This window comes from Piliocolobus tephrosceles, chromosome 17 (assembly GCF_002776525.5).
Source record: "Piliocolobus tephrosceles isolate RC106 chromosome 17, ASM277652v3, whole genome shotgun sequence".
In the NCBI taxonomy this organism is placed as follows: Eukaryota; Metazoa; Chordata; class Mammalia; order Primates; family Cercopithecidae; genus Piliocolobus; species Piliocolobus tephrosceles.
In genome coordinates this window covers 10,307,593-10,316,105 of record NC_045450.1, presented here as the reverse complement: position 1 = coordinate 10,316,105, position 8,513 = coordinate 10,307,593, and positions in this window count along the sequence as shown.

Below are 8,513 nucleotides of genomic sequence, written 5' to 3'. Positions count from 1 at the left end.
CAGTGAGCTGAGATCCGGCCACTGCGCTCCAGCCTGGGCGACAGAGCGAGACTCCGTCTCAAAAAAAAAAAAAAAAAAAAAAAAAAAAGAGTTAAGAGGTCGGCGGGGCGCGGTGGCTCACGCCTGTAATCCCAGCACTCTGGGAGGCCGACGTGGGTGGATCACCTGCAGTCAGGAGTTGGCGATCAGCCTGACCAATATGGTGAAACCGCGTCTCTACTAAAAATACAAAAATTAGCCAGGTGTGGTGGTGGGCGCGTGCAGTCCCAGCTACTCAGAAGGCTGAGAGAGAAGAATTGCTTGAACCTGGGAGAGAGGCAGAGGTTGCAGTGAGCTGAGATTGCGCCACTGCACTCCAGCCTGGCGACAGAGACTCTGTCTCAAAAAAAACAACAACAAAGAATTAAGAGACCTTGGGAAAGTCAGCAACCTTTTCTGGACCTAGTGGGAGGGGATACTGATAAATATTCATTAAATCATCTGCTAAATGATTCACATCCCTGAATGAACTAGATTATGAGGGAGACATTACACCAGTAATCAAGCAACACCACCAATGTCAAGATTAATGACACCAGTAGTTATGTATGTTTTAACTGTTACCATTGTTAGAGCGAGAAAAGAAGAAGGAATGACCAGAGGCAGCTCTATAGCAACACAGACCAAAGACCTGCAGAGGAGGACACCAGCTAGCGCCGGAGCCCACTGGCGCTTACACACTGGGGTAATTATAGGTAAGGACGGGACAAGTCTGGGCTTGCGCAAAAAGGGGCAGGCAGTGTGGTTAGCTGCTGCTAAGGAGGGAATTTCCTGGGTTCAGGCAGTTGGGCCCGGAATTGTCCAGTAGGGTGTTTCTCACAGCTGAATCCTAGTGGAATTTTCCACTCTGAATAGGGTTGCGAAATGGCAGGGGTTTACAACATGGTGCAGCTTGGGATAACAACTATGTGCTGGGCAGTAGAAATGAAAAGTGCCTAGACACAATCCTTGGCCACTCAAAATCTAGAGGGGAAGAGACACAGATCAGTTGTGGTCTAATAAAAATAAATTTGGTTTTTGGTCAGGTGCGGTGGCTCACGCCTGTAATCCCAGCACTTTTGGAGACTGAGGTGGCAGGACCATCTGAAGTCAGGAGTTCGAGACCAGCCTGGCCAACATGGTGAAACCCCGTGTCTACTAAAAATACAAAAATTAGCTGGGTGTGGTGGTGTACACCTGTAATTCCAGCTACTTTGGGAGGCTGAGGCAGGAAAATCACTTGAAACCAGGTGGCAGAGGTTGCAGAGAACTGAGATTGTGCCATTGCACTCCAGCCTGGGTGACAAGAAACTCAGACTTGGGAAAAACAAAAGGAAATGTTTGTTTTTTGTCCCCAGTTCCTGGTACTGAGCTCCTAAAACCCTTAGAATTTTCTGAGTGATGGGAGTGTCTTTTTTTTTTTTTTTTTTTTTTTTTGAGACAGGGTCTCACTGTGCTCCCCAGGTTGGAGTGCACTGGTGTGATTTCGGTTCACTGTAACCTCCGCCTCCCAAGCCCAAGCTGGTCTCGAACTCCTGGACTCAAGCAATCTTCCTGCCTTGGCCTCCCAAAGTGTCGGGATTACAGGCATGAGCCACTGTGCCTGGCCTGAAGTGTCTTTTGTTATCCATAAGGAGCCTTTTTCCATCACACCTGAGTTCATGCCAATAAGGTGACTTAGAGTGGGTCCCCTATATAGCTTCAGGATGGGGTTGCTTATTAGAAAACCAAGGAAGGCCAGCTGCAGTGGCTTACACCTGTGATCCCGGTACTTTGGGTGGCTCAGGTAGGAGGATTACCTGGGTCCAGGAGTTCCAAACCAGCCTAGGCAACATAGAGAGACCCTATCTCTACAGAAACTAAAAAATTAGCCAGGCATGGTGGTGCACATCTGTAGTCCCGGATACTCAAGAGGCTGAGGAGGGAGGATAATTTAAGCCCAATAGTTCAAGACTGCATGAGCTATAGACTGCATGAGACCTTGACTCAAAAAGAAGACGAAGAAGAAAAAAAGAAAGATCAAGTGGTTGGAGTGTTGAAATTTTTAACAGTGGAGATTGAGCTTGAGAAAAACTCTTGAACAATGAGGTTTGGGAAGCTTCTAGGTGGATGAACACACTAAAGCTCTGGGAATGCCCAGGGAGTACCAGAAAGCTTCATGCATGCGCACCCATCACCCAATACCTGTCCTATGTATCTCTTCAATCTGGCCGTTCCTGAGTTATGTCCTTTTATTTTGAAACGGAGTCTCACTCTGCCACCCAGGCTTGAGTGCAGTGGCGCGACCTTGGCTCACTGCAACCTCCGCCTCCTGGGTTCAAACAATTCTCCTACCTTATCCTCCCAAGTAGCTGAGATTACAGGCGCCCACCACCATGCCTGGCTAATCTTTTTTTGTATTTTAGTAGAGACAGAATTTCACCATGTTGATCAGGCTGGTCTCAAACTCCTGATCTCCAATGACCCGCCCATGTTTTCGTTTATTCTTTGAGACTGAGTATCATTCTGTCTCACAGGCTGGAGTGCAGTGGCCTGATTATAGCTCACTGCAGCCTCGACCTCCTGGGCTAAAGTGATCCTCTTACCTCAGCCTCCCAAGTAGCTGGATCTACAGGCAGGCACCAACATGCTGGGCTAATTTTTGTATTTTTTGTAGTGATCGGGTTTTCCTATATTGCCCAGGCTGCTCTCAGACTCCTGAGCTGAAGCCGTCTGCCCACCTCAGCCTCCCAAAGGGCTGGGATGACAGGTCTCTTTATGTATTTTCAGTATGTACAATAACGGTACAGGCCACTTTTATACTACAAGGGCAAAGATGAATAAATGTCATGTAGACTGTGTGGTCCATAAAGGCTGAAATATTTACTATCTGGCCCTTTATAGAAAAAATTTGCCAACCCTTGACCTTATGACATAGTTGATCATGATGAAGTCATAAACAAATATGAAATAAAACATTTTTTAATGAAAAATCAAAGCACCGTGTCTCTACAAAAAAATATAAAAATTAGCTGTGCACAGTGGCACATGACTGCATTCTCAGCTACTTAAGAGAGTGAGGTGGGAGGACTGACTGAGCCCAGGAGGGCAAGTCATGACTATGCCACTGCACTTCAGCCTGGGTGACAGAGTAAGACCCTGTCTCAACAACAACAACAACAAAAAATCAAACTGGCCATGTATGGGGGCTCACAGCCATAATCTCAGCACTTTGGGAGGCTGCAGTGGGAGAGGTGCTTGAATCCAGGAGGTTGAGACCAGCCTGGGCAACAAAGCTAGATCCTGTTTCTACAAAAAACATAAAAAAATTTGCTGGGCATCATGGTGCACGCCTGTGGTCCCAACTACTTGAGAGACTAAGGCTGGAGGACCAATTGAGCCTAAGAGTTCCAGACAAGCCAGGTCAACACAGCAAGGCCCCGTCTCTATAAAAAATAATAATTTAGGCTGGGTGTGGTGGCTAACGCCTGTAATCCCAGCACTTTGGGAGGCTGAGGTGGGCAGATCACCTCAGGTCAAAAGTTCATGATGAGCCTGGCCAACATGGTGGAACCCCATCTCTACTAAAAATACAAAAATTAGCCGGGCGCGGTGGCACACGCCTGTAATCCCAGCTACTCGGGAGGCTGAGGCAGGAGAATCGCTTGAAACCAGGAGGCGGAGGTTGTGGTGAGCTGAGATCGCACCATTGCCCTCCAGCCTAGGCAACAAGATCGAAACTCCAGCCGGGCGTGGTGGCTCACGTCTGTAATCCCAGCACTTTGGGAGGCCGAGGCAGGCAGATCCCGAGGTCAGGAGATCGAGACCATCCTGGCTAACACGGTGAAAACCCTTCTCTACTAAAAAGAAAAAAATACAAAAAATTACCCAGGTGTGGTGGCAGGCGCCGGTAGTCCCAGCTACTTGGGAGGTTGAAGCGGGAGAATGGTGTGTACCTGGGAGGTGGAGCTTGCAGTGAGCCGAGATCACGCCACTGCACTCCAGCCTGTGTGACAGAGGGAGACTCAGTCTGAAAAAAAAAAAAAAAAAAAGAGTGAAGCTCCATCTCAAAAAATAAATTAATTAAATAAATAAATAAAACATGGCTGAATTATTAATGAGAAAACATTATCCAAAGTAAACTCTACTAAGCCAGTTTAATTTTGTGATCAATTATCTACGTGGGTCTATTGAACTTTTCTTATTTTCCCCAAACTTTAAAAAATTTTTTATTTATTTATTTTTTGAGACGGAATCTCACTGTGTCGCCTGGGCTGGAGTGCAGTGGCCGGATCTCAGCTCACTGCAAGCTCCGCTGCCTCCCGGGTTCACGCTAAAAATTTTAATTTACTGAAATTGGTGGCATGGAATCAATTGCTTTTCTTTATTTAATCAACATTTTTCCCATATAGCATATACTAGGTATAATTTACAATTGATTTCATTGTAAGACCATTATTTCAGCTAAGTCCTATTTTCCTGGGATAAATTATCAGAGATACACATGTAGTGAAGAAAATTAGAATGTTTTGTCGATTTTTAGCTAGAAGCAAATTTGACTCTGTGATGTTTAGTTGTTTTTGGTGTTAATTTGTATTGATAATTTATAGCTGTAATATTCATTATTATTTGAATCAAAGAATGATAGTTTGCATTTATTTCTTACTTACTTGATGAGAAAATTATAAGGTGTTTTGTTAGGTGGAGAGACTGGGAGAGATAGAAATAGGGGAAAATGGGGAAGGAGTGGGAAGAGGAGAGTGGAGAGAAGGAAAGACAGAGAGAGGGAAGAGAGAGAGAGAGATGTGGATGTCAAGTGGAAGCCAGAGAAGATGGAAATGGGACTATGTTAGCCAGGTGCAGTGGCTCACACTGTAATCCCAGCACTTTGGGAGGCCAAGGTGGGCAGATCACCTGAGGTAAGGAGTTCAAGACCAACCTGACCAACATCGTGAAACCCTGTCTCTACTAAAAATACAAAAATTAGCTGTGTGTGGTGGCACATGCCCATAGTCCCAGCTACTTGGGAGGCTGAGATAGGAAAAATCACTTGAACCTGGGAGACGCAGTTTGCAGTAAGCTGAGATGTTGTCACTGCACTCCAGCCTGAGCGACAGAGGAAACTCCATCTCAAAGAAACAAAAAAAGAAAGAAAGAAAGAAAAAGAAATGGGACTATGTGGAAATGAGGGACTGAAGAGAGACAGAAAGAGAGGGATACACTAGGGGCCTAAATATCCTCCAGGTCACAATGGTGGATCCAAACCCAGTTCCAGCTAGGATGTCTGGGGTTTTAATGTTAACAACCAGGGTTCTCATTTCGTATCTCAGGTGTCTTCTTGTCCCTGTATTATCAATTTCACTCTATTTGGATACAGATTAGCGATCTCTGGGAAGCTGGGACATGCCCTCCATCCCACCACCAGTAACTTCAAGGCCCTGCGCTTCATAGGATACCATGTATGGCTATGCAAGTTACTCAGTGCACAACTCAACTTGCTTACATTTATGCAGTGATGCTTACTGTTCTTTCCCCACCTCACCGGTTCCAAATCAGTTTTTTTGTTTTGTTTTTTTTTTTTTGAGATGGAGTTTTGCTCTTGTTGTCCAGGCTAGAGTGCAATGGCACGATCTTGGCTCACCGAAACCTCCACCTTCCGAGTTCAAGCAATTCTCCTGCCTCAGCCTCCCAAGTAGCTGGGATTACAGGCATGCGCTATCACGCCTGGCTATTTTTGTATTTTTAGTAGAGACGGGGTTTCTCCATGTTTGTCAGGCTGGTCTCAAAATCCTGACCTCAGGTGATCTGCTCGCCTTGGCCCCGCAAAGTGCTGGGATTACAGGTGTGAGCCACCGTGCCCGACCCCAAATCATAAAGTTCTAAGAAAGGACTCTGATTGGTTTAGAAAGGGCCACGTGTCCATTTTTTGACTAATCTCTGTGGCCAAACAGTATGATATTATGGTTGACTCATCTTGTATAAAGATGATAAATTCATATGGAAGGAAGTGGTGGTTCTAATTCTCTCAAGAAGAGAAAGAACAAGGAATAATAATAATTTGTTTTTGGGCTAAGCACAGTAGCTCATGCCTATAGTCCCAGTGCTTTGGGAGGCTGAGGTGGAAGGATTGCTTGAGCCTGGGTGGTCAAGACCGCAGTGAGCTATAATTGCACCACTGTACTCCAGCCTCCAGGGTGACACAATGAGACCCTGACTCTTAAAATAAATAAATAAATAAAATGAAAAATGAATTAATTAATTAAAAGAGAATAATAATTTCTTTGTTAAATAGAACTCCATAATAATCATTTATAAGGGAGAGAGTTGCAATGGCCTGATCTCTGCTCCCCGCAACCTCTGCCTCCAAGGTCCAAGCGATTATCCTGCCTCAGCCTGCAGAGTAGCTGGGATTACAGGCATGCGCCACTACGACTGGCTAATTTTGGTATTTTTAGTAGAGACGGGGTTTCACCATGTCAGTCAGGCTAGTCTCGTACCGCACTTGGCCCCAAATTATTTCTTGGGCAAAGTCAAAGACCCCTCTCTAGGGGTCTGGATTGGGATCTCTTTCTGGCAACAATCTTGTGAAGAACTGTTGGTTGTCCTGGTTATACTCTGAGATTGGTTTTATTTTTATTCCCATTTCATGGATGAGACAAGTAAGGCTCCGAGTGGTTAAGTGACAGGCTCCTTGGCCTTCCTGGTTCTCTCAGTAGTTGGGAAAAGCTGCATTGAGAGGGCAAAAAACAACAACAACAACAACAACAACAACAACAACAACAACAAAAACCAAACCAAAACAAAAAACGAAATTAAATTAAATTAAAAAAAAGTTTTTAAAGTTACATGCTCCTGATCACAGAGCTAAGAAGTGTTTAGACCCCGTGCTTGAAACCAGGCTTACCACTGGGCAAGCTGGCTCACGCCTGTAGTCCCAGCTATTCAGCAGGTTGAGGCATGAACCGGGCGGAGGCTGCAGTGAGCCGAGACTGCGCCACTACACTTCCGCCTGGGTGACAGAGCAAGACTCCATCTCAAAAGAAAAAAAAAAAACAATTGGCCGGGCACAGTGGCTCACACTGTAATCTCAGCACTTTGGGAGGCCAAGGCAGGTGGATCACTTGAGTTCAGGAGTTCGAGACCAGCCTGGCCAACGTGGTGAAACCTCATCTCTACTAAACACAAAAATTAGCTGGGTGTGGTGGTGTGTGCGTATAATTCCAGTTACTTGGGAGGCTGAGGCAGGAGCATATCTTGAACCTGGGAGGCAGAGGTTGCAGTGAGCCGAGATCGCACCACTGTATTCCAGCCTAGGCGACAGAACGAGACTCTGTCTCAAATTAAAATAAATAAATGAAGGGGTTTACATTCCTCAGACAAAAATCATTTCATTTCTCAGTAATAATGCTCACAGTAAAGGTAGGCATTCACCTGTGCATAGCACAGACCCCAAATAGCAGTGGCTTACAAGAGCAAAGATGCAAGTATATTTCTGTCTCCTAAAGAAGTCCAACTACTTTTCGAAGTCCTACTTTGCAAAGCTGTCAGGAGCCCAAGATCCTTTCATCTCATTGTGTCTTCACCTCTAAGGTGCTGTGCTGGTTCTCACGGTCCAAGGTCCACATGCCAACCTTTACACAGGGGAAAAAGACACAAGGAAGGAACACACCATACTGTAAGGCGTCACTGAACTGGGAAGGTGTCCATGGCTCTTCTCGTAGCCCATTGGACAAAATGTGGTCACCTGGACACACCTTATTACAAAGGAGGGTGGGTAATGTAGTTTTCATTCTGGGAAGTCGTCTCTAATAAGAAACCAGTTGGTTTCCGATTATCAAAAAGAATAGCTGGTACTTTAGGAGAATAGCACTTTGGGAGGCCGAGGTGGGCGGATCACTTGAGGTCAGGAGTTTGACACCAGCCTGGCCAACATGGCAAAACCCCATCTCTACTAAAAATACAAAAATTAGCCAGGTGTGGTGGTATGTGCCTGTAATCCCAGCTACTTGAGAGGGTGAGGCAGGAGAATCGCTTGAACCGAGGAGGCAGAGGTTGCAGGGATCTGAGATTGCACCACTGCACTCCAGCCTGGGTGACATAGTGAGACTCCATCTCAAAAAAAAAACAACAACTAGGTTCTAGAGAATGGCAAGCAGTTTGCACCATGGTTAGGTAACCAAGTATTTGATAATTTCCAGACCCGATGATTTTATTGATTATGCAGAAGCTTCTGTAAAAATAATTTTTGCCTTTTTGTTTTTTTGAGATAGAGTCTCGCTCTATAGCCCAGGCTGGAGTGCAATGGCACCATCGCAGCCCGCTGCAACCTCTACCTCCCAGGTGCAAGTGATTCTCATGCCTCAGTCTCCCAAATAGCTGGGACTAAAGGCATGCACCACCATGCCTGGCTAATTTCTGTATTTTTTTTTAGTAGAGATGAGGTTTTGTCATGTTTGCCAGGCTGGTCTCAAGCTTCTGGCCTCTAGTGATCAACCTACCTGGGCCTCCCAAAGTGC